Source organism: Pongo pygmaeus, chromosome 23 (assembly GCF_028885625.2).
Source record: "Pongo pygmaeus isolate AG05252 chromosome 23, NHGRI_mPonPyg2-v2.0_pri, whole genome shotgun sequence".
In the NCBI taxonomy this organism is placed as follows: domain Eukaryota; kingdom Metazoa; phylum Chordata; class Mammalia; order Primates; family Hominidae; genus Pongo; species Pongo pygmaeus.
This window is the reverse complement of record NC_085931.1, coordinates 26,986,561-27,014,134: the sequence shown is the minus strand read 5'-3', so window position 1 is coordinate 27,014,134 and position 27,574 is coordinate 26,986,561. Positions and strand designations below refer to the sequence as shown.

General features: G+C 36.4%; 1 protein-coding gene and 1 pseudogene across 2 annotated transcripts in view; one reads left to right on the top strand and one right to left on the bottom strand.

Annotated features, from left to right (window-relative positions):
* The window catches only part of XKR3 (XK related 3), a 65,949-nt gene that overhangs the window by 24,697 nt on the left and 13,678 nt on the right, over positions 1 to 27,574 (bottom strand). The window contains exon 1 of one of the 2 annotated variants that reach the window (XM_054470543.2): positions 13,417 to 13,486. The exons of the other annotated variant lie outside the window; for it this stretch is intronic. The gene's annotated coding sequence lies outside the window, so the exon portion shown is untranslated. Of the gene's footprint in view, positions 1 to 13,416; positions 13,487 to 27,574 lie in introns of those variants that run through there. 2 annotated transcript variants of the gene reach the window in all.
* Positions 19,268 to 21,800, top strand: LOC129023623 (heat shock transcription factor, Y-linked-like; annotated as a pseudogene).

Genomic DNA, 27,574 nt, shown 5'->3' with positions numbered 1-27,574 from the left:
ATAATTCATTATTCATAGAAAATGTTAACAGGTAGATATGGATCACTAATCACAATAGAAAAATCTATGTCTAGTTTAGGGAATATTGAACTACAATGTCTAACCTGACATACTATTTCTTCAGAAAACATTGTTTTAAAGTAGACGATCAAACTTCTATGAGGCATCAACTATCTCTTAGCACTGAGATGATAGTCCTATCTCCAAGTAGTATGAAAGAAATGTTCATTTCTCATAAGTTTTCTTTTTGTGCTTTTCAGCCAATGTCTGCAGCTGACATCCACTAAAATAAAACGGCACAATCTAAGCCAAGTCTAACCATGATGACACTAAGAAAACTATCCCCAGATATTCCTGATTAGTAAAGGAATACAGAATAGTGAGGCCTTTAAGTTCCACTTATTGCTAGATGTTGGTTATTTGCATTTAAAATACTGTTTCTTGGCTGAACTTAACTCTATGAAGTTATTAATCTAGTAAAGTTTCAATTCAAATAGATGTAAAATCCAGACTGCATGGCAATAGTAGGTTTAAACTCTCTTTTGCTGGGGGGAAAAGCAGCTCATTTTAGGTTCTCTGTAGACAAACCACCAGAAAAATTACTGACATACTGTGAACGTCAGTTAGTCACTATGTGTGGGAAGCAATATAAAACAAAATGAATAAGAAGGAAAATAAAAGGCAACAGTACTTTTAAATATTAATTTTAAGTATTAAAATGAAATTGTTTTAGAGAAATATTTTTCTGACTAAAAATGCTGTTAATATATTGAAAGCACAAAAAATGAGTAAGCATCTAATGCAAATTTCCAGAAAGAAAGATAGTATTTCCCCAGAAGATGTTGGTCGATTTTAAAAATATATTAATGGGAAAAGTAAAAGTAGTAGTTAAAAAGAGTGGGAGGGAAGAAGCAGGAAGTTATCTATTTTATTTGATAAGTTGTTCATTTCTTGAACTTTCTTTGCATTGCTTTGTCATAATTTATCATAAATATTCTTCAAATTCTTTAAATTTTATGCTGCAGAATATTAAATTCCTCAACTTCTTTTGTTTGTTATTCTGATCTAAATCACACCTTTATCTATATGCACTTATTTATTCAAAGACAAAACCTTCATCCCATTTAAAAATATGTCCTCCTGGACTCAATCCATCAATATGATTGATCTTTTTCTCTTTTGTGTAATTTATTTTATTCTCCTCATCAGTGCCCTGATTTCCTTATCACACGTATATTTAAAAAACCATATTTTACAATTCAAAACAAAAACTGTCTCTCATGGTGCTGAACTTTTTCTCTGCTTTTAATTTCCACAGAGAATTTCTATTAGTTATTTCCTTTCCATCACTTATTATTATTTCTCAGGTTTTATCCCACAACAGTGAAGTCACAGTCGTTTCTCAAGAGTCATCAGTGACACCCTAATTGCTAAATTTAATATGTTACCTTAAACTTCAGTTGAATATTTTTGCCATTGATAATATGCTCTCATTTGAACATTCCTCTTACCTTAACCAGTCGGGCTTTCATCCCCAACAGTCCACCAAAAGTACTATATTTAACTTCCTTTTTGCCAAATATAATAGTTTTTTTTAAAAAAAATTCTTATCGTTGTTTGTTTATTGAGACAGGGTCTGGTTCCGTTGTCCAGGCTGGACTCACTGCAGCCTCAACCTCCCAAGCTCAAGCGATCTTTCCACTTCCACCTTCCGGGTGATTGTGACTGCAGGCCACCAGGCCTAGCTAACTTTGGTATTTTTGTAGAGACAGGGTGTCTTCATATTGCCAGGCTGGTCTCGAGCTCCTGGGCTCAAGCCTTCTGCCCACCTCAGGCTCCCAGACTGCTGGCACTGGAGGTGCAAGCCACCACACGTGGCCAATTATAAGAGTTATTTTTTAGTTTCCCTCTTACTTGAATTATTCCTGATACATTTACTCTCAATCTCCTGGTTGTCTTTTCCTGTACAGTGGATTTCTGAATGGTACTATGAGTTCCATATTTATATCTCCAGTCAGTCTCTTACCAATGTCCCAATCTTATAGGAGTCTGTTGTACATATTCAAGTTTAATAGGCAATTTGAACTCAAGGCTACAAACTGAATTCTAATTCACTTTCCAAACAACTTTCCCCAAATGTTTCCCATTTCACCTGATAGTAATTACATCCTGTTGCTAAGGCACGTAAGGTCATCCTTAATGCTTTTCTTTTCATTGCATCATTTCTATTAATCCTCAAATTCTGCATGTTTTACTTTTAAGACACATCCAGAATCTAACCACTTTTCCCTATTCCTCCTGCTATCACCCAGATGCAGGCCATCCACATTTCTCAGGCGATTAACTCAGCCTCTTTAGTGGTCCCCTAGACTTCCTTGATTACCTCTTATATTATGTGAGTTATATCTCAGATACTGTAGAAGTAACCATTTTAAAGTACACATTTAGTGATTTTTAGGGTATTCCCAAAGTTACGGGAACCATCAACACTATTTATATATAGAATGTTGCCATTACCTTAAAAAGAAACTACCCATTAGCATTCAATCCCAGCCTCCCCCTTTCCTAAGCTAAAACTATGGTCCTTATAATGTAACAAAAACACATATAAAATTTTATTCTTATTCACTTTTACATATCTTCTTCTACCATTCTTTTTCTTGGTCAGGGCCCCAATATACACTACAACCTCAGAGGTTCTGCTCTCCTTGCCATTTCAAAAAATTTGCTCAAATCTCCTTTAAGTTTATATTATGCACCTGCATATACATGAACCCACAATCCTTATGCTTCTTACTTAAAAGTCACTAGTTGTTGTCACTGCTTCCTACTAACGCCAAAATGTAAGTTCTATCAGTACATGGATATTTGTCTTTTGTCAGGTGAACTGTGGAAAACAATACGTGATATATTTTCAGTTCACTTTGATCTTTTTTTTCTTTTTCACTTTCTCCTTCTTTTTTTTTTTTTAAATAGGAAGTAACAAAGTCTTGTTCTGTTGCTCAGGCAGGAGTGGCAGGATCTTGGCTCACCACACAACCTCTGCCTCTTGGGTTCAGGCGATTTCCTGCCTCAGCCTCTCAGTAGCTGGGACCACAGGTGCCCACCACCCGACCTGACTACTTTTTTTTGGTAATTTTAGTAGAGATGGGGTTTTGCCATGTTGGCCAGGCTGGTCTTGAACTCCTGAGCTCAGGTGGTCCACCCACCTTGGCCCCACCAAAGTGTTTGGATTCACCCTGAGTCCACCGTGGCTGGCCTGATCTTTATTCTAAAAGGTTCACAGACTTAATTTCTGTAACGGGCTTACTATTCGGTCTTCTTATTAAACTAAGGAGACTAAAGCAAGAAAAGATTAAGTAATTTGACTCGATTCTTTATCCTGGTGGTTTTGTTATCAAAATAGAAAATTCTGTTTGCTTATATGTATGTATAACATGAACTAAAATGTAAGTTATATTCTTCACGTGTACGCTGAACAATTTATAATTTAATGTTGGTACTGCCAACTCCTTTCTAGATTCTGAACTTCACTTTCTTATTAAAAAAATGATTTAATATGGCCGGGCACGGTGGCTCACGCCTGAAATCCCAACACTTTAGGAGACTGAGGCAGCCAGATCACGAGGTCAGGAGATGGAGACCATCCTGGCTAACATGGTGAAACCCCGTCTCTGCTAAAAATACAAAAAAATTATCCCGGCATGGTGGCGGGCACCTGTAGTTCCAGCTACTCAGGAGGCTGAGGCAGGAGAACGGTGTGAACCCAGGAGGCAGAGCTGGCAGTGAGCTGAGATCACGCCACTGCACTCCAGCCTGGGCGACAGAGCAAGACTCTGTCTCAAAAAACAAAACAAAAAACAACAAAGACAAAACAAAAAAAGGTTTAATATTTAGGGGCATATTTACAGGCATTTGTTATAAGTGAAAAATTATCCAACCACATGGCCACTTCCTCCAGTTTTTCCTACATAGACTGGAGAAGGCATTCTTTCATACTCAATGCCAGTTTGGAGTTTAGCTCTCATTGTTTTCCAGTTGTTCACTTCCCTGCCCCTTTATGTCACTGGGGCACATTCAGTACTTTTGTTTGTGTGTTTAACCCGCATATATATTCCTGTTAAGGCTGGTAGTGCACACAACTTTAACCAAGATTTAAACACTTTTTGGATGGAGAGATAACTCACATAGTATAACATCAGCCATTTTAAAGTACACACTTGCTGGGTGCGGTGGCTCACGTCTACAGTCCCAGCACTTTGGGAGGCTGAGGCAGGCAGATCACGAGTTCTGCAGTTCGAGACCAGCCTGACCAACATGGTGAAACCCCGTCTGTACTAAAAATAAAAAAAATTAGCTGGGCATGGTGGTTGTGCACCTGTAATCCCAGCTACTCAGGAGGCTGAGATAGGAGAATCACTTGAACCCTAAAGGCAGAGGTTGCAGTGAGCTGAGATTGCACCACTGCACTCCAGGCAGGGAGACAGAGTGTGAACCTCTCTAAAAAATAATAATAATAAAATAAAGTACACACTTGGTGATTTTCAAGGTATTCACAAAGTTGTACAAACATCACCACTACTTACATACAGAAGATTTTCATCACCTTAATGAGAAACTCTGTACCATTAGCATTCTATACCAGCTTCCCCCTTTCCTAGAGCCCTTGGTATCCAATAAGCCATTTTCTGTCTCTGTGGATTTGCCTACTACAGACACTTAATATAAACAGACTCATACAATATGTGGCTGTTCGTGACTTACAGCCTTTTGTTGTGGATTATCTTCATGGAGCTGTGTATAACAATCACTGTAGAAGATAAAGATAATGGGCCGGGCGCGGTGGCTCACGCCTGTAATCCCAGCACTTTGGGAGGCCGAGGCGGGTGGATCACGAGGTCAGGCGATAGAGATCATCCTGGCTAACAAGGTGAAACCCCCTCTCTACTAAAAATACAAAAAATTAGCCAGGCGTGGTGGCAGGTGCCTGTAGTCCCAGCTACCAGGGAGGCTGAGGCAGGAGAATGGCGTGAACCTGGGAGGCGGAGCTTGCAGTGAGCCGAGATTGCGCCACTGCACTCCAGCCTGGGGGACAGAGCAAGACTCCGGCTCAAAAAAAAACCAGAAGAAGATAAAGATAATGCCTCTTTCTAAGGCAGAAGTTAAGCAGGTTTGCTGTTACCTCCCTTTAAAAGGCTGGGGTTTCCTAAACTAGAGATTTCTGTAACAGGCTTGCTATTCTGTCCGATTTTTAAGCCGAGCATACTGAGGCAAGAAAGTTTAAGTAATTTGTCCAAATTCTTTATCTTGGTGGTTTTATTATAGAATATGTGGATTTACACCAATTATATCAGATATATGGTGAGTGAATGTATGATGCAAACCCACTGCAAGGGTAACATCAACCTAGGCCCACCTCCACATCCGGAATTGATGGAAACATTTATATTGTGAATAATGCTACTAGTAACATTCATATACAAATGTTCATAATTATATCTTAATTTTAGGAACATATGGTGAATGTATGTCCAATCTTTTGAGAAACTACCACACTGTTTTCTAAAGAAGCAACCTCACTTTATGTTCCCACTAGCAATTGGATGAGGTTCCCAATTTTTCCATATATTCACCAACATCTGTTATTTCTTTCTGATTACACTCCATTCTATTCAATATATCTCATTGTGGTTTGAGATTCATTGTATCTCATTGTGGTTTGATTTTCATTTTTCTGATAGCTAATTATCATTTCCTATGCTTAGCTCTAGATATGATGTGACAATATTTTTCTCCCATAGTGTCATTTTACTTCATGATCTCTTTGAAGCACAGAAGTTTAATTTCAATGAAGTTCTATTTAACTGATGTTTATTCTTTGTGTTTTTGGTTACATATTGAAGAAACGTTTGCCTAATCTAAGGTCACAAAGATTAACGTCTACATTTTTTTCTAGAGTTTTATTTTATCGTGTTCAGCTCCTCAATTTAGGTTTTTGATACATTTTGAGATAATTGTGGTAAAAGACAGGGTTCCAACTTCACGTGAATATCTAGTTGTCTCAGCTCCATTTCTTGAGATTTTGACTATGTTTCCCCATTCATTTATCTTGGTACCTTTGTTGGAAACCAATTGCACACAGGTGGGGAGGCTTCTTTCTGAACTCTCACTTCTATTTCATTGGTGTATTGTGTCAGTACCACACTATCTTTACTGCAGCTTTGTGGTAAATTTTGAATGGAAAGTGTATTGTTTTGGCTATTCTGCATCCTATGAAAGTCCATAAGAATAGTAGAATTGCCATAGCTATTTTTATAAAGAAGCCACCTGGGATTTGGTAGAGACTTAATTGAAACTGTAGGTCAATTTTGCAGTGTTGTCACTTAATGTCATCTTCCAATCCATGAATATTGGATATCTTTCCATTTATTTCAATTTTCTTTAATGTCTTTCAACAATATTTTAGAGTTATTAGATTATAACATTTGCACATTTGTTAAATTCATTCCTAAGTATTTATTCTCTTGTTATCTTTGTGAAATGTTTTTCTTAATCTCATTTTATTTTTGGATTGCTCTTTGTTACTGTGTAGATATATAATTGACTTTTGTATACTGATCTTGTTATCTGCAACTCTGCTGGACTTAATTATTAGTTCTGATTTATCAGAATTTTCTGTATACAGGATCATGTCATCTGCAAACAGAGATAGATTCACTTTTTTCCTTTCCAATTTAGATGGCTTTTTTTTTTAAAATTTTCTTGCCCAATTGCCCCTCATCAAAATCAAACTCCCAGTAAAATGTCAAAGGGAAGTGGCAGCAGTGGACATCCAAGCCTTATTCTGGATCATGAGGAAAATGCATTCAGGTTTTTGCATTAAGTTTCATGTTAGATTTGGGGTTTGTGTAGATGCCCTTTTTCAGGCTGAGGTATTTTCTTTCTATTCCCATCTAGTTGAGTGCTTTTATCATAGAAAGGTGTTGGATTTTATAAAATATTTTACCACATCTGTTGAGATTGTCATATGGTTTGGGTTCCCTAATTCTATCAGCATTGCATAGCTGATTCTTGAATATTAAGCTAACCTTGCATTCCTGAGATAAATCCTACCTGGTTATGGAATGTACCTCTTCTCATATATTGCTGGATTTGATTTGCTAGTATTTCCTTGGGAATTTTTGTCTGTATTCATGAAAGATATTTGTCTGTAACATTCTTTTCTTCTACAATCTTTCTCTAGTTTTGTTATCAGAGTACTACTTGTCTCATAGAATGAGCTGGAAAGTCTGTTAATTTTATATTGGTTACATTTAACCATAAAATCAGATTTATATGAAATTATCTACCTAAAACTTGTTGAGATCACATTTTTGAACCAATTAAAAAAGAATGCTTTCTTGGTAAGTAGAAGGTATATAGTGGTTAAGACACATATTTACTTTTTAAGAGTGAAGGTAGCAACATTTATATACATATAAAAGGTTTGTTAATTGTTAATTGCAAAGTATTCCTATTAACAACTAAATGTCTGTATACTCATCAGGCTAGATGACTGGTATATTAAGCACCTCTCACTACAATTGTGATTTGTCAATAGAAATAAATATCCATCAAATTTGATTCTGGCATATATTGTGACAATGCTACTGAGGCATTTAAATTTGTGACTGTTATATATCTTTAAAAATTTTTCACATTTTGACATTTCATATTTTGTCTGTCACCTCTTATGTTATCTATTATTGTCCCTCCTTATTGCTTGCATTTTTTCTAAAATTCTCTTCTGTCTTATACAATTGTAGTGGCCTATCTTTTTAAATAAATATTTGTTAATTTTCTCTAAACCTTTGTTTTAATATTTCAGTGTAATTATTCCCAGGTAAAAGCATATTTTCTCAATCCAGTGTTAGAGTATTTAACATTTTAACACATAATTTGGAAGCATTTACATCTAATATGATTACTCTCTTATCTACATAACTAATATCTGATTAGATAGCTTTTTATTTACCCAATATTTTCTGTCTGTGCCTTTGCCGCCTCTCTTTCAGCCTTTGTTGTTCAATCCCTCTCCCTACCCTGAACCTTTTTTTCCAATTGTATTAATTTATTTTTCTTGCAGAAATTTATTTTTTCCTGCTTTTGACATTAATTACCATATTTTTACCCTTTCTGTCGTTATTCATTTTTTTGAAAAAATATTCATTCTTTTGAAAAATATTCATTTTTCCTGCTTTTGACATTAACTACCATATTTCTACACTTTCTGTAGCTAATCAAAAGGACCCAGTTAGTTGACATTTTTTTCCTAAAAAGGTAAAATGTATTTCTAGCCCCCACAAAAAAAACCTACACAAATTCCTAAGTACCACTTTAATTTTGATATTTGTTTTTGTCCTTGCTAAAAAATAAAAATACTAGGTTTTATACTTCTTTTCCTTTGGCTTTCACTAAGTCTTTAATATTTGCTTAATCTTTGTGAGTTGAAAAATGTATTTTTATTAAATGACAACTTATGTGGAATAATATCCAGTGTAGAATTTATTTTCATATTCTGCCTTTTGGCCCTTCTATACATGTTTCCTTCTGGTGTATCTTGTAATTTAATATGAAAGTTGTCTACTCTGAGCTCAACTTTTATTAACTTATCTTTCATGTATGGTCATCAGATATAACATGGATTTTCATTTTAAACAAACAATAAATAGCATTTTAGTATAATTACATTCTCAATATTGCAAGGAAGAGACTCATACCAAAAATAAATTGTATGTTGTTTGTCAGCAAACTATCAAATTTCAAAATGAAATGTGACATTTACATTTATGTATTTTCCCCCACAACTGGCAAACTTACTTTCAGATCTACTAAGAAAATTACTTATTCTTGCTATATTTGTGCTGAATCTACTATACAAGAAACAAAGAAACAAAAATTTGTTTGACTTTTTACTGTATGGTTCATTTTTCAATGAGGTATAATTCTCTATTTAAAAAATTTATTTTTGTCTTCCTACCCACCTGTTTTGCCTTTAGATTCCATTTATTCATCTCAGAGAACACCAAAACCTACTTATTATGAAGAATCTTTTAATTCAACTTTTTATCCTTGAGTGTACCCCTTAGTGTGTCTTTTTTGGCTATTTCTTAGGGCATCGAACATCCACCAATCAATCAGTTTCTGCTTTTGAGGTAGTTATATCTTGTAGGTAATATCAAAAATCTGACCTCAGTCTTGAATATCACATAGGATGGAGGTTGACATATGAACTTTCCCCTCATGGCTTTGAATAAAAACCTCATTCTGTGTTAGATCCTAGTATCTGTGGTAAATGGCTTTCTGTATTGGCTCAAATATTCCAGCTAAATGTCTAAACACCACTTTCTTTAACAAATTATTCAGGCAGGAAGCCCAACCCCACTGGATTCAGAAATGGTCTCTTTCATGGGAATATATCCACATTTACTCCTCAGCTGACTATTTCAATGAACTATCAAGTTTATCCCAAATTAATGATATTGGAGTTCAAATCTCACAGATGTTTTCTTTCTTGACAGCCATTTTTATTTTTTTAAAAAGAATATTATATTATACTTTTAATCTTTGGCTTTCATAACATTTGGTTTTGCAACTGCTCACATTGCCCCAGAGAACTGGAAATAAGTGCTTGATTTCAATTAAATTATTTTTTACTTAACAAATAAAATCTATGAAAAGCCATTATTACTATATCCCTTCTGCAGTTGAAAAAGAACATATTTTTGGTAATATTTTCTGGAAGCACTGCCAACTTTATTTTTTTTCCAAAGTGTATGGCAGGTATTTCATCTGTTCTTCATTGACCTATATTACTTATATGCTATAAATCATTGGCTTTTTCATATATATTATAAAACTTCTTTGAGATTAATTTTGGTGAAAAGTTTATTCAATAAAATCACTTTATTATAGGTAAATCATATCATTTCATTCTGTGCAATCATACCTCCCCATGTTTTGCTTTATGAGATTTGATTTGCTTGGTACTTTAAAGCCTTCCTCAAACTTTGACTTCCTAGGACTTCCAGGTACAACGTAACACCCCGGTGTTTCCTCTGAACAACTAAAACACCACAGACATAATGACAAGAAACAAAGACAGACTCTGCAAGGTCTTGTCTAGGGATTTCAGGACTTGAAGAGTGATGCTATGGTAAAGATACTGGGTTTTCTTATTGCCTTCCATGTATCCCACATAATGGACTATAGAAGCTTCCAATTCTGAATCTCCAATAGGCACAGACAAAAAGAGCTTCAAGAAAATCCTGTTCTCTCCCAGCCAAAGGACCAGGAGAGGATAACCTAACTACAAACAACTACACAAAACTGTTCTATGGAGAATAACCAAACTACTCCAGACGAACACCACAAAAAAAAAAATACTACTTCAGTTTCTCTGCAGCCATGTACAGAGACAAGCTTCTCCCAGGTCAGTGATGCTCTGATTCCCTCTAAGGTCAGAGGAGGCAGCTAATCTTCTATTTCCCACCCAGCTAAAACAGAGGACAGCATTCCAATTCCAATTCCCTAACCAGTGTCAACAGAGTCCATTAGCAAGCTGAGCACCCAGGTCTACCCAACAACAATAGTGGTTAAAGAGCCAGATCTAAGTAGAGATGATTGCACTGTGCTTCTTGACTGCTCTCTCCACTACCCTACCCTATTCTGTCAGTGGGCTTCACTGGGGAGTTAAGCATCTACCACCACCCAACCCCCTACCCTCTGAACAGGTGAAATGAATCTAAACTAGTCAGCAATCTGCTATTTCCCTATGCTACAGGTCAGGAGGACCCCAAATTTGCAACAGAATCATCCACAACTGCTCCAAAAAATGTGATACGCTCTGATATACATTAAAAAAAAAAAAAACAGGTATGGGCTCTGTATGCTGAAACATATAAAACACTGGTGAAAGAAATCAAAGTAATAAAGAAGGATACATTGTGTTAATGGATTGGAAGACTCAATATGCTGTGTTAATCTTCCCCAGCTTGATCTATATATTTGATGCAATTCCTATCAAAATCTCGAAAAGAATTTTTTTAGATAAAGCAAACTTACATCCTTGGATAGCTAAGACAATTTTGAAAAAGAAGTATATAATGGGAGGAATCTATCAACAATGTTTTAAAGACTTATTACACAGCCAAAGTAATCATGACAGTGTGGTATTTGCCTAGGGATAGATTCATTTAAAAATGTAGAAGAGAAAGCCCAGAAATAGAGTCACACTGGTTTGGATATGATGCAGTATGTCACAAAGCTGGCAAACACAAATCAGTGGAGGAAAAATAGCCTTTTAACAAATTGTGCTAGGGCAAGTGGACATCCACAGGTTAAGGAAAAATAGCCTTAACATAAAACTCACCCTACAGAAATTAATGCAAAATGGTTCATGAACTTCAATGCAATCTGAAATTCTAACACTTTTTAGGAAACTTTAAAAAATAATAAAGAAAATTCAACCCTCTTAGGCGTGGCAAAGAGTTATTGGATTTGATACCAAAAATACAAGCCATGAAAAAAATCTGATAAATTAGATCAAATCAAAACTTAAAACTTCTGCTCTGTGAAATAACTTATGAAGAGACTAGAAAGCCAATCTGCAGATGGAAGAAAGCATTTATGAAATGTGTACCCAATTACTATACCTAGGTAAAAATTAATTAGCTAATAAACAAAGGGTGCAAAGACATTTCATTAAGAAGGATACAAACACGGGAAATAAATGCATAAAAAGTCACTGAACATTATTAGCTACATCACTGCATCTATTAAAACATCTACAATTTTAACAAGTAATGACAACACCAAATGCTGGTGAAGATGTAGAAATAACAAGCCACTCATGCATTGCTTGGTGGCATGTAAAATGGTAGGGTCAGTCCAAAACTGTTTGCCATGCAGCTGTCAGACAACCTTGCAACTGAGTGCAGTTATCCTAGAGAAAATAAAACTTATGCAAAAAAACTGTACATGAAGGTATAAGGCAACTCAACTAAAAACATCCCTTGTGTTCTTCAACTGTGAATGTTCAAACAAGCTGTGGTACATTTATACCATGGGTTGGGTTGCTACTCAGCAATAAAAATGAAAGACTATTAGCATGTATAATTGGAAGAATCCCAGGGAGTTTAACTGAGTGAGGAGTCTTGGCAGGGAAGTGTTCCTCCTGTTTCTGCCACACTATGCAACACAGGGAGATGGAAACAGATGTACTGACAAGTAAAATCACATGAATGTTCATACTCCTTTTGCTGGATTCCTTCATATTTAACATGGACCTGGGTACTGCAGCTTCTCAACTGGTCTCTGGAGCTCTCACAAAGGTATTGTGGTCCAGATATTGTTATTAATTCACTGACTCTGTGAAGGCATGAAGGCCTGACACTTCCTAGTACGCCATCTCGTTGACATCCCTCTCCAGTACATAATACTGAGACCATTCTTTCATTCAATCACTTACTATGCTTACTTAAAAAAAAAAACAGTTGCATAATATCTAAGAAATGACAGAGTAATCAGGAAACAATTGTGGTGACAGGTAAATAATGTATTCATTTTTTAAAAAAGATTTGATGTTACCCCTGAAATGTCATGCACAGTTATAGATGAGAAAGCAAACCTAACAGATGCTAGAAATAGGATGACTGTTTCACAATCTCTTGTAAGTTATAACTCCTTCATGAATACCCCTCTTTTGTGATAGAATACCCTTTTTCCCGTTTTAAAACTAAAACACAAACTATTATCATCCGTAAAACAATTATGACTAAGACAAATAAGATATATGACTGACAGATTTCAAGTAAATGTAAATATCATATAAAGATGTTAGAGTTAAGTCTTCAACTCTGATGTTATCTGATGCTCAAGTTTAAGACTAATAATATTAAGCAATATCTTCATGTTTAAGAGTCACAAATTAGACTTTCAACCCACAATTTAAAAATAAAATGTAATTTTCTATGAGAGCATTGACCTTAACTGAAAAAATGTATATATCAAAGCTGTTAAGCAACTTTACTTGCTTTCCTTCTAGAAAGCTCTATTATGACAGTACAGCCAAACTTAAGAAAAATATCAATAGAAAGAATACTTAAAATAATTCTAACAGATTGTCTTAAGAGTACTATAGTAGATAAACAAAGCATCTCAAAAATCAGGAGCCTAATTATAAGGAGTATTTGTATTGGTTACTGTGTTTTAAGTACCTGGAAACAGCTGCAACTTTGTACACAAAGTGAATTTGCTTTCCAGGTATATTGGCAATAAACAGGTACAACTGGTGAGAATTTTTTTTCGTTTGTTGAACAGTAATACTCAGCAAGATTTGGAAGGTAAAAAAATAAACACAGCAGAAATTTTTTTTACCTTATTTTTTCTCGCTTCCTTGATGCTAATGCAAGAGACAGTGGTAAGGAGTTTCACTGATATGTTCTGCATCAGAATTTAGAATTTCAAAAGGTTTTGTTACAAGAATAATCAGAAGAATTAGATTCTAACTCTGTAGACAGCAGACATCTAGGAAACCTCGTGCTTCAATTTTGTATAAATTGAATTTACACTACATCTTTAAATTTTTTGGGCTTCAATATGATTATTTTATGTGAATTTCAGTTCAAACGAACTATGCTATAGCTGTTACATGCAGTTACAGTTTAGTTTTAAAACATACTCGTTCTGGGCATTTATTTTTATTATTTTTTGCCACCTAATAAGAAATTTTAAAATCATTATTAAAAACTTTAATAAATACATGACATTCTTACTGTATCTACAAATTAATTTATCAAATAGCTGTGATAGGTGCCACAAAGATATAATAGATCTTATAAAATGACAAAAACTGAAAATGGCAATTTTGTATGTAAATTTTACACTTTTTTCTTTAATCAAATCTTTGAAAAATGCAACTGACTGTTATTTTAGTGTTTTAATATTGTCCATAGAGAAGTGCAATACCTCTTCAAGGTAGGTTGTGGTAAATTTGAGATGTACACTACAAACCTCAAAGCAAGAACTAAAGTAACAGTAACAGCTAAGAAACCAACAAAGGCCGTAACACGAAATTAAAAAAATAAAATAAAATAATAGAAAAGAAGACAGATAAGAGAAAATGGAACAAATAACACATGGAGAAAACAGAAAGCTACATCAATGAGCACATTAACTGTAAATGGCTTATATACCACAACTAAAAGGTAAAGCCTATAAGAGAAATAAAAATAGTAAAACCCAATTATATGTTGTCTGCTGGAAACACACATTTGACATAAAGACACAATGACTAGGGAAGAGATGGAATAAAGCTGTGCACTAGTAACCCTAGTGATAAGACCGCTGGAATGGCTACATTAATATCAGACAAAGTAGAGCAAAAAATGGAAAATATCAACTGATGCTCAAGTTGTTCTGGTTAGGAGTACAAACTCCGGAACCAGACTTTCTGAGTTACAATACTGTCACTTCTTTCTATTTTTTTCTTTTAACTATAAAATAAATGTCCACATTGCTAACAAGCATATTAACTAGCTTATTATGCTTGCTTTCTTTGCTTTTGCTTGTGGTGGGCATTTATTTGTTTATTTTTTAAGACATGATCTGCCCTCGTCACCCAGGTTGGAGTGCAGTGGCGTGACCTAGACTCACTGAAGCCTCAACCTCCAGGACTCAAGTGATCCTCCTGCCTTAGCCTCCCAAGTAGCTGGGACCACAGGTGCATGCCACCATGTACAGCTAATTTTTGTGTTTTTTGAGGAGATGGGGTTCCACCATCTTCCTGGTCTCAAACTCATGAGCTAAAGTGATCCACCTGCCTCAGCCTTCCAGTGTTGGGATTACAAGCATGAGCTACCACACTGCCAGAATCCTGTCATTTCCTTGAATTGCAAAATTAAAACCTCATAAGCTACAGTTTCCACATCTGTACAATAATAACATCATTAGAATCTTCCTGGGGAGATAGCAGTGTAGAGAAAATAATACATCGGCAGCAGGAAGAAGAGTTTGTGGTACATAGTGAAGTTTGGAAAGGTGTTCCTATTGATATCATTATAATCATGACCACCATCATCATTTCTTAGAAAAACAGAATTGACAGGACTCACTGATTAAGAGTATTTGACAGTGAAATATGAGAGAAGAGATTGCCTTGGTCGATTCTTGAGTATCCATCTGGTAGAGCTTGGAAAAGTGGTGGAAACAGAATTTTTGGGAAAAACATTTAAAATAAACTTAAACACCTTACATTTGATCTGTGTGATGTACATAACTGGTGATGAACAGGGCAACCTTGTCACTTTAAAATATATCTGATTGCCAATTTGCAGTATCACAAGAGTAGTAAACATTTACTGTGAAACATTCAGAAAATACAAATTACCAAAAGAATAGAGTTTACCTATTGCTTAGTTTTCTCCAGCAATGGAGAGATCAATAATAATAAATCTGACACCAATTCAAAATATGAAACTTTAGGGTACTCAAGTACTAAAAGGTTTTTTTTTAATGTAAACATTCAAACTCACAGGTAACAGAGTGTCCAAAGTAGAACATTAGAAATTAGAGATTCCTGATGCAACAACAGGTCCAGGTGATGATAATTCAAGGCTGCTGAAACAACTGAATGAAATCTGGAAGGGATCTTAATGATGAGAACTAATTCTTGCTTGTTGGAGTGATGAGACAAATATTCCAAAAATTAAAAACAAAACAAAACAACAACAACAACAAAATAATTTGTTGCTTGCAAATAGGCCCTAGAAGCAATATGAAAGGAAACATTCTTCAAATGAATAGATGAGAAAAATCGCATCTGACCTAATTAATTCAATGTCACAAAAAGAGAGACAATCTGTTATTTAAAGGGATGAGACAGAAAAAACACTCTTGTAAATAAAGAGAGAAGAGTACAATGAAGTACCCATTTCCACCTACGAGGAACAGGCATGTAAGAAAATACGGGAATCATGTGCAGATGATATAATTACTTATCTAGAGGCACCATAAAAATGTTTTTTCCCCAAATCATGTCCATTAGGGATAAAATTTTAAGAAAGAAAGGATGTTACTTTTAAAGACAATTGTTAAATACCTAGTAAATAGAGTAAGTAAGAAAAGCAGAAAGAAAATAAGTTGCAGCTACCAGATACCCACAAAAAGAAAGAAAAGGGAAAAAGAAGGAATGCAGGGAGAGAGCACAAATGGAAAGAAAAAGGGTGGGAAGGAGGAGGGAGAGTAGAGAGAGAAATTACAGAAGTAGGCGAGGGGTATAAAGGAAAGCATGGAAAGACAACTGCAGAGACATCAGAGTTTCTGGGCCTCGGGATAGGGGAAAAATACATCCAACAGTATAAGAAATATATCCTACTCCCTCCCCAGCAATCCATACATCGAATATGACATTAATGCAGATTGCACCTTTCTGGCTGCCCCAACCACTTCCTTCTCCTTTGGACTCACAGAAGGACCTCTACAATTTATTTCTGGAAAACACTTATGAAAATATGCACATATGAAAAGGGCCACAGAGTTTAGAAGTGGTTCTTCCAGAGCTAAAATTCAAGGTAGAAAGTGAAAGTAAAGTCACCGAACAATGGAATTTAGGCATGTGTTTGTGATTAAGTGAACTTGTTTCTTGTACTCACATAGCAAGTGCCTCACCACATCTGAATAACAAAGAATATGGTAGATTTCTGCCCCTTTGAGATTTCACTTAAATACGAAGCACTTTCTCCTTCTGATGTTTAAAAACATGCTGAAATTTGTAATATATTAGCAACAACCACTGTCCCACCCAAATGCTAAGCAGCTGCTTCTCTTCTCTGAAAATCAGAATCAAGAGAGACAGTTTCTAGGCTCAAGACTCGGGAAAAGCCACCCCTGATATCCAGAGATTTATGTTAAGATCCCCAGCTGAGACAGGCAGAGGTCAAGGTAGGCTGAAGTAGCTGATCTGAGATGGTCGAGGGCTGCTCCTACTTACCTTTCCTATTTGCCACCCTCACAGTTTTGAAACTTGTTCAAAAAGTAAATGCTTTTGTTCACCTCTTTAACAGCACCATTTCTGGTCTCGTTTTCAATACTACGTCCTTTGCTTTGCAGGTAAAATTGCTGATTTTCTTGCCTTTTTATGACTAAAGTAAGCTTGCAGTTTGGAGTCAGGTGACCGTACTAGCTGAGCCATCTTCCCCTGAAAACACCAAGGTATTCTTCTTCCCTACACAGTCACACATCTTAGCTCCCCAAAACGCTCAGCCACAATTTGACTTAGATTGTCCTACATTTAAGATGATATTTTTCTGATTCTCTCATTAACTCCCTCTTTTCTTCACACCCATGGCCCATCTTTTGCTGCTGTCAGTAGCCATTCATCCCCTCCCATCACAAAAGAAGTCTGTACTCCCTTCAGACAGAGCAACAAGAAAATTCCCCAGAAAGCAAACTATTAAACAAATTTTAATTTTGCATTTTTTAAATGAAAATACTGTCAAAATTGATGAACCACATCTGGTAGGAGCACCTGTTTTATTTTCACAAAGAGTTTTCTGATCTGGACATTTTTGTTACTTACTGCTAATATGGAAAATTTTGAACTAAATAAACAAAATACACTCCCAAAACTTAAACTATGTTAAGCCAAGACAAGCTTCTAACAATGACACCTCTTTCCAGTATGAGAGAACTGCCTCCTACAGTATAAGAAATATCAAAATCATTATTTCTTTATTCCACACATATTCAACACCTACCAAAGCCAAGGCGTTAGAATTTTAATATACCACCTCTCAACCATGAACATATAAAAATTCTTACTGTAAATGGGGCATGATTATTTTTCAAAGAGAAGAAACATTTTATTCAATTCTAAGATTAATTCACAAATTTCACTCCTGTTTTATAACGATAACTTTACGTTGCAGGACACAAAGATTATTCCTTAAGAAATATTTTTTTAATAGATATTTGGCTCTTGGAACCAAATAATAAAATTTTCTGCTTAGACACCACACACAAATTTACTTTACTTAAAACACTTTCTTGTTATTATTACATTTTTAAATCTCCCACTCTTTGGGATCTCCTTATAAGTAGGTCACTTGCTTTTAAAATCTTACATAATTAACATGTCAGATATTTACAGACATACCAAATGAAAGTATTATTTATTCTATGATATGAATAAAAAATGTTTTGAATAGATACATACATGAATAACTTTTTATTCTGAAATCTAATCAGTTTTATTCATATTTGATTTTATTTTAATTTTTAAGGTATGTTTCACATAATATAAAACTATATTATTCAAAATTATATTATATTATTAAAACATTTCTATCATCAAACAGGAAACGCCATATCTACTTAACAGTTCTTTCTATTCCCCAGCCCCTGACAACGATTAACCTACCTTTTGTCTATATGGCCATGTCTTTTTACCATATGTGTTTTACACTGCATCAGTTTTCAATCCAACATGCAAAGCTGAGAGAGTTTTTAAAATCATTTATTTTTATTTTTTTGCACCATCCAATTACCAGGCCCTATGCTCCTCACACCAATCTAGTAAGACTGTGTGTGTCAAGGAGAAAATTATGTTTATTTCAGGGATTGAGGATATTATTTATTTATTTATTTATTTATTTATTTATTTATTATTTTCTTAAGATGGAGTCTTGCTCTGTTGCCCAGGCTGGAGTGCAGTGGCGCAATCTCAGCTCACTGCAACCTCCGCCTCCGGGGTTCAAGCGATTCTTCTGCCTCAGCCTCCCGAGTACCTGGGACTACAGGCACATGGACCACACCTGGCTAATTTTTGTATTTTTAGTAGAGACAGGGTGTCACCATGGTGGTCAGGCTGGTCTCGAACTCATGACCTCATGATCCGCCTGTCCCGGCCTCCCAAAGCGCTGGGATTGCAGGCATGAGCCACCATGCCCGGCCCTCCTTATTAATTTAAAAGATTCTGCAGGCATCAAACTTTTGCAGAATAAACTGTGTAAGTAATCATTCTATATTTTATTTTTACCAGATACATTTCTGAGACTGGGAAGTAAACACTCTTGGCCAAATTTTTATGTTTGTTGCTAGGTGATCAAAGTCCTCTTGTGATGCCATTGCTACTCAGGTTGGAAACCACTGTGGTGATCTAGATTACTTTACCTGAGTAGACTACTGAAGCAGCATTTGAAGCTGCAGTCCTGAAACACATGCAGGCTGGAAAGTAGCTAAAGAATTACTTATTTGAGATGCCACGTGTTTCTGCAGAAACTCAAGATGTTTCTCCTAAAGATGAATCAACTGGTTCAGAAGCCTCCTCTGGGTCTCCATTGTGTGAACACATAATCCCTGGGGATTCAGACTTAAGGTCAATGACTGAATAAATGATTTTCAGGTTTTGCCACAAGGGTCCTTGATAAAAAGGCCACATTACACTTTATGTCTCTGAGCCAGATAAAGATAATGATTTTCCTTCTCTGACCTTTCCCAGTAAACTTTGGAAAATAGTTGAAAGTGACCAATTCAAGTCTAATTCATGGGATAAGAATGAAACTTGCATAGTGATTAATGAAGAACTCTTCAAGAAAGAAAATTTGGAAATAAAGGCTCCTTACAGAATATTTCAAACTGACAGTATGAAAAGCTTAATTTGACAGCTCAACCTTTATGGATTTAGTAAAATTCAACAGAATTTTCACAGATCTGCTTTTCTAGCCAACTTTCTGGCAGAAGAAAAAGAAATTTCTGTTTTAACAACCCCATCAAAAAGTGGGCGAAGGACATGAACAGACACTTCTCAAAAGAAGACATTTATGCAGCGAAAAAACACATGAAAAAATGCTCACCATCACTGGCCATCAGAGAAATGCAAATCAAAACCGCAATGAGATACCATCTCACAGCAGTTAGAATGGCAATCATTAAAAAGTCAGGAAACAACAGGTGCTGGAGAGGATGTGGAGAAGTGGGACTGTAAACTAGTTCAACCCTTGTGGAAGTCAGTGTGGCGATTCCTCAGGGATCTAGAACTAGAAATTCCATTTGACCCAGCCATCCCATTACTGGGTATATACCCAAAGGACTATAAATCATGCTGCTATAAAGACACATGCACACGTATGTTTATTGCGGCATTATTCACAATAGCAAAGACTTGGAACCAACCCAAATGTCCAACAATGATAGACTGGATTAAGAAAATGTGGCACATATACACCATGGAATACTATGCAGCCATAAAAAATGATGAGTTCACGTCCTTTGTAGGGACATGGATGAAATTGGAAATCATCATTGTCAGTAAACTATCACAAGAACAAAAAACCAAACACCGCATATTCTCACTCATAGGTGGGAATTGAACAATGAGAACACATGGACACAGGAAGGGGAACATCACACTTCGGGGACTGTTGTGGGGTGGGGGGAGGGGGGAGGGATAGCATTGGGAGATATACCTAATGCTAGATGACGAGTTGGTGGGTGCAGCGCACCAGCATGGCACATGTATACATATGTAACTTACCTGCACGTTGTGCACATGTACCATAGAGCCTAAAGTATAATAATAATAATAATAATAATAATAATAATAATAATAATGATAATAAAAAGAAAAAAATAAAAAAAAAGAAATTTCTGTTTTAAGCAAGGTATTCAAAATATTTCAGTTGCCACTTTGAGTATATATGTAATTTCATTTTATATATCAGTAACTATGTTAATACATGCAGTAAGATCAGATTTTAAAAATCATATCAAATATTAAGGTAAAAATTACTTAATTTTTTTGAAATTATTGAGTGCAGGTTGAGCATTAAACTTTCACGTTTTAAGAAATGTTGCTAACAACATTCAGTCCTACCAGTGAACTCCAAATAAAGACACCAAAGCCACTTAGTGAAATGTTACTATTAAATGTATAACATGTTTTCACTTGAGGGCTTCAAAACTTGAGTGTTTTTTTTTTCTCAACAAGCATGTTCTTAACAATAGTAAACAATGTTCATTCATTATTTGATATTAACTTTGTGTGATAAAACAGAAATCTGGCACTGAATTACCTTCTCCTTGTTTTAGTTAAAGTTGTATTATCATCCAAATTTCAAACGTGGCTGTCCCCAACTTTTAATAAGAACGAAAAGAAGAATTAGGATTAAAAATGCTTCTCTTGTATCTACTTCACTGAATATTTCAAGAAACACTTTAGAGCAGGGCTAACACAGATAAACATAATTCTGTCTTAGCTGCTGAAACTAGTGAAGAAAGTTCATTTTCAACATCTACAAATTTAAATATGACTCTAACAAGGAAATCTTCTGTCAGCCAGGGAATTGCTGGTTCACCTGACCCAAATAGAAGTGGTTTCCCTCCTCTTCCATTTCAACCTCAGTTGGACAATCAGAACAAATTACAACAAATCAACATGCTATTTTAAATCAGTTGACGAATATTCACATGCACTCTCATAGCACCGACATGTAAGCAAATGGCCACATTGTGAATTTTGTTACAACCACAGCTTCTCAATACTACATCATATCTCCCTCCTTTGGGGCTGATAGTGAAACCATCTACTTTTTCCCACCAGATATCCTGAGGTATCAGCCAATGAGGCTCCTCATTCTAACCTGCTACCAGCAGGCAACCTGTGGTTGTGAATGACTGCGATAGCTGATACATCAGTTGCCTTTCATTACAGGCCAGCTCTTCAACCATCTTTACTGGAAAAATATCACCCTAGTTACAACTGATCTTCCACCAAAAGAGTACCAGATTACGCATGACGACAGAGACTGAAATTTATGTTGACAAGAACATTAAAAATTCCTGCAATTCTCTTACTGAACAATAACATTACATGTCGACCTTTATGGTTGCTTTTCCTTTATTTCTAAAAATACAGTTAGGAGTAAAATGGGGCTTTGTTTTAGTGGCAGGCTACTGTACCGCATTTAAAAAAAAATGGGCTTTTTTATCATTTGATGGGAAATTTGACATGGCCCTCTGTAAGCTAGTTTATTTAATTATCTAAAGAGGAAGAAATAATAGAGGGTTTTAGTCCATTTGCTGCTGCAACAACACAATACCACTGACTGGGTAATTTGTAAGATGACTTATTTTGCTCATTATTCTGAAGGCTGGAAAGTCCAAGGTGCTGCATCTGGTGAGATCTTCTTTCTATGTTGCAACATGGCAGGAGGGCATCCTACGGTAAAGGACATGTGATAAACAGAAAATCAGGGCCAAACTCATCCTTTGTTCCAAAGCCCACTCACACAATAACTAACCTGTTCGCCAGATAATGCTATCAATCCGGCCATGAGGGTGCACACTCATGATTTTATGGTTTCTAAGTCCACAGTCAACATTGGCTAATTCACATACATATGTTTATATATCAAAACCATGGCAGCAGGCAAGGGAAAAAGAAGGAATTGGAGTTAGAAAAGAGTAATAACTGACTTCTCAAGCAGTCTGGCATAAATCAAATGAGGGCCTAAATTAGGATGGCACAAAAAGAATAGATGTGCGCACACACACACACACACACACACACAGAAAATCTAGAGAAACGTTAACACACACTATATACTTCAGTATTTTCTCAGTTATTTTAAACTTGGATTTTAGTTGGCAAAGATTTTCTTCATTACAATTCATACCTAGTGAGTTCAGTAACCATGATCACAACTATTTGTGTCATCACTTGTGTAATAAACCTCACATATTTTACTCATGGATTGTATCACTGTAGGCACATGGTAGAATTTTATAGCTGGCATTATCAATAGACCTTTTTGATCTTCCATCAAAGCTTGTGCCTTTAATTACTTCCTGTAAGAGTCCACCTTTCATGTTTTCTAATGCACATTTTCCTTCATTTCTTTTGAGACAGAGTCTTCCTGCGTTGCCCAGGTTGGAGTGTAGTGGCATAATCTCAGCTCACTGCATCCTCAACCTCTGAGTTCAAGCAATTCTGTGCCTTAACCTCCTGAGTAGGTAGGATTAGATGTGCACCCACACCGTGCAAATTTTTGTATGTTTAGTAGAGATGGGGTTTCATCATGTTAGCCAGGCTGGTCTTGAACTCCTCACCTCAGGTGATCCACCCACCTCAGCCTCCAAAAGTGCTGGGATTACAGGCTTCAGCCATGACACCCGGCCTCTAAATGCACATTTTCATCACATTGGTTTCATGCTCCATCCAAAGTCTGATTTAAATTCTTTTGTTGGCATTTAATACTTTCTAGATTCTGAGCCTATATCCTCAGCATAACTGAACAAATCCCTTCAAGACCTGATATTTGTCTGCCTTACAGCTTCATGTGTTTCTGTTTCATCACCGTCCATTTGAAGCAACATTCAGGCAACTCCACTTTCAGCCATGCCTTTTATCATCTGATAACTTTGCCCCCACTTCTTTCCTGGAGATAAAAACTCTCTCCCTCTTTGCCTACTTAAGACTCCTATAGCACAGACATCACTTCTTCCAGGAGGTGCTTCTTATCTATCAGATTAGTTTTCCTGTCTGTCTTGGACACTCAGTACTGATGTAACACAGTACCTGATGTATTTATGTACGTGTATTAGTCAATGATGACTGTGGACTTAAAACCATAAAATCTATCTTTATTGTCAAAAACAAACATTCCCGGTGTTGCGGCATTACACTTTACTCTTCACTCTTCACCAGAACTTCTCTTTCAAGGGTAGGTCACAGTAGTGTTCACTAGAGAGGCAAAAATTTTGACTGGTTATCACTTCAACTATTATGCTTTCTTTTTAGGTCTAGTTCTGATTTTCCCCTGCTTCTTCTAAAATTTTTTTTTCATCTTCTGCTTTGACTCGCAGTCTTTGCCTGAAATAACTAGGTGTGTGCTTACTACTCCTTCCTTTATTTGCAGCAGAGATTCCCAGCTGTTGTGCTGAAATGGATTACTCTGAGAATCCCAGCTGCACAGCTTTTCAGAAGCAGCATTCATGGTGGATTTGGTGTACTATACAACTTCTGGTGTCACAAGCTAAGGCCTGACATGATTTATCACTCAGTTTTCTGGGAAAGCTGGGGTTGGAATTGGGTATGAATTTGGACAGCCAGATTCCTCAGGCTGGAAACCTACTGCCACCATCCTACCATACACATATATTTTCAAGTTATGCCTAAGTAGAAAAAGTTCAGAATCAATTATGTACACGGGGAATATTGACTCTTTATCCTGGCATACCATGACACAAGACAATGGTCATTTCACCTATGTCCACAGGGTATTAAGATATATACCACATTTTAGTTCTCAAAACTGTATTTTCAGAGGGTACTGTGATATACACGGTTAAATGCTAAACATGAAGAATGTTAAAAAGAAAAAAAAACTGGGACAAACATGGTGGCTCACGACTGTAATCCCAGCACTTTATGAGGCCGAGGCGGGTAGATCGCCTGAGGTCAGGAGTTTGAGACCAGCCAGGTCAACATGGTGAAACCCCATCTCTTCTAAAAATACAAAAATTAGCCAAGCATAATGGTGGGCACCTTTAATTCAAGCTAGTCAGGAGACTGAAGCCAGAGAATGGCTTGAACCCAGGAGGCAGAGGTTGCAGTAAGCCAAGACAAAAATTTCCCCTAAAAGCCCAATTTTTATAGCCAAAGGCTAGGAAAGGAACATTTTACTAAGACAAAGATAATTTTTATAATAACCATCCTACTTCAGCCAAACTACACAGCACAAAACAAAGGAAAATAAAAATCCTAACCAGGACAACAAAGTCCAAGTCGGAACATCTATTGTACCAGGCAGTAATAAAGCATCCCAATCCCCTGCTGGAGTGGAATTACAGAAGGTAAAGAGCTAGAGTTTTCAACCCTGCCATGTAGTAACAAGACACCCTTCCCCCCTAGACAGGGAGGTACATGTAAGGCCTAGGGTGAAGCTAGAATCTGAATATTTATTTGTCAGTAATGAGGAGCCCTGCCTTTTGTGTCAAAGAGAAAAAGGGAAATTGGAATTGTGCCCCTACTTGACAAGCATACCCTTTCCTCTGTTAGGTTGGTTTCAGACAAAGCCAGCTACACATGAAAAACAGAATGTCATAATAAGATCCAGAGTCTCCTAGTAGTCTCCCAAATGTTTAACTTGAAAATAAAAATCTCTCATCTTGGCAAGAAATAGGAAGCCCTGCACATCAATGAAATAACATGATAAATATCAACACAGAAATTTCAGTGCTATTGTTACAGGATCACTCAAATGTTGATTTTTCTGGCAGGAAACCTCTGTGGCCATGGCGCCTTTGCCTAAGTTCTTGTCTTGCATGCAGGAAGAATGAGGTACACTGACAAGCAAAGGGTGAAGAAGAAGACGAGTTCTATTTAGTGTTAAAAGAGCTCAGAGGAGTGGGTAGTTCCTTTCTATAGGCAGCTCCTCCCATGGAGCATTCAGTTCTCAGCAGAGAGGAGGCCCTGGAGAGGGTGTCTTCTCTCTGCAGGCAAGTTCTTTAAATGTCTCTGCAGGTCTCTGAAGCTCTCTGCTGCAGCTGCTGCTCTCAGCAGAGAAGGTACTGCTCTCTGCAGCTGGTTCTCCCATTGTCCCCAGCTATCAGCAGGAAAAGTACTCTTTTCTGTAGCAGATTGGCTTTTTAGTCTCTTCATAAGTTCTTTCGCAAAGCAAAGTTTTTAATTTAGATTTGATCCAGTTTATCAGTTTTCCTTTTATGTCTTATACCTTTGGTTAATAACTCTTTGCTACACCTAAGAGGCTTGAATTTTCTTTACGATTTTTTTCTACAATGTTTCATAAAAAGTGTTATAATTTTATATTACATTCAAGTTCATAAGCATTTTGAGTTAATTTCTGTAGTGTGAGGTTTATGTTAAGGCTTTTTTTCTTTAGCCTATTGATGTTCACTTGCCCTAGCACCATTTGTTGAAAGGCTATTTTTCCTCCACTGATTTGTGTTTGCCAGCTTTGTGATGTATCAATTGGTAATAGCCATACCAGTGTGGCTCTATTTCTGGGCCTTCTCTTTGGATCCATTTTTATATGAATCTATCCCTATGCCAATACCACACTGTCATGATTACTTTAGCTGTGTGTAAGTCCTTGAAATGCTGATGGATTCCTCCCACTCTATACTTCTTTTTCAAAATTGTCTTAGCTATCCAAGGATGTAAGTTTGCTTTGTCTGCAAAAATTCTTGCTGAGATTTTGACAGGAATTGCATCAAATATATAGACCAAGCTAGGGAAAACTAACACAACATATTCAGTCTTCCCATCCATGAACATAGTGTATCTCCCTTTATTTCTGCTTTGATTTCTTTCACCAGTGTTTTATGTTTCAGCATACAGATCCCATATCTGTTTTGTTTTGTTTTAATGTACAACAAAGCATTTCATGTTCTTTGGAGCAGTTGTAGATGGTACTGTTGCTAAATTGGGGTACTGCTGACCTGTGGCGTGGGGAAATAGCAGATTGCTGACTAGTTTAGGTTCACTTCAACTGTTCAGTGCCTAGGAGGTTGGGTGGTGGCAGATGCTTAACTCCCCACTGGAGCCTGGTGACAGGATAACGTAGGATAGTGGGGAGGGCAGGTAACAAGCACAGTGCAATGAACCCTACTTAGATCTGGCTCTTTAAAAACTGTTGTCGTTGGGTTGACCTGGATGCTCAGCTTGCTACTGGACTCTGCTGACACTGGTTAGGAAATTGGAATGCTGTCCTCTGTTCATGCCAGGTGGGTAATGAAAGATTAGATGCCTACTCTGCCTTTAGAGGGAATCAGAGCATCACTGATCTGGGAGAAGCTTGTCTCTCTACATGGCTCCACAGAAACCACTGTAATAGTTTTTTCTGTGGTGTTTGTCTGGAATAGCTTGGTTGTCTGGAATAGCTTGGTTATTCCTGTAGAAGGGTTTTGAGTGGTTGTGTGTGGTTAGGTCATCCTCTCCTGTTCCTTTGGCTGGGAGAGAACAGGATTTCCTTGAAGTCTGTGCCTAATAGGGATTCCGTATTGGAAGCTTCTATAGTCCATCACCTGGGATACATTGAAGGCAATAAGAAAATCCAGTAAATTTACCATAGTATCATTCTTCAATTCCTAAAGACCCTAGACAAGCTGTCTTCCTCTTTGTACCTTTCAGAGTCTGTCTTTGTTTCTTGTTGTTATGTCTGTGGTGTTTTAGCTGTTACAAGGAAACACTGGGGTATTGCATTGTAACTGGAAGTCCTAGGAAAGCTTTTAAAGTACCATGCAAACCAAATCCCATAAAGCAAAATGTGGGAAGATATGATTACAGAGAATAAAATGATATGATATATCTACAGTGAAGTGATTTTGTAAAATAAAGTCTTCACTAAAATTAAAAAATCTCAAAGAAGTCTTTATAATATATGTGAAAAAGCCAATGATTTTTAGCACATAAATAATATAGGTCAATGAAGACCTGATGAAATACCTGCCATACACTTGGGAGAAAAAGAATGTCAGCACTGCTTCCAGAAAATATAACCAAAAACGTGTTCTT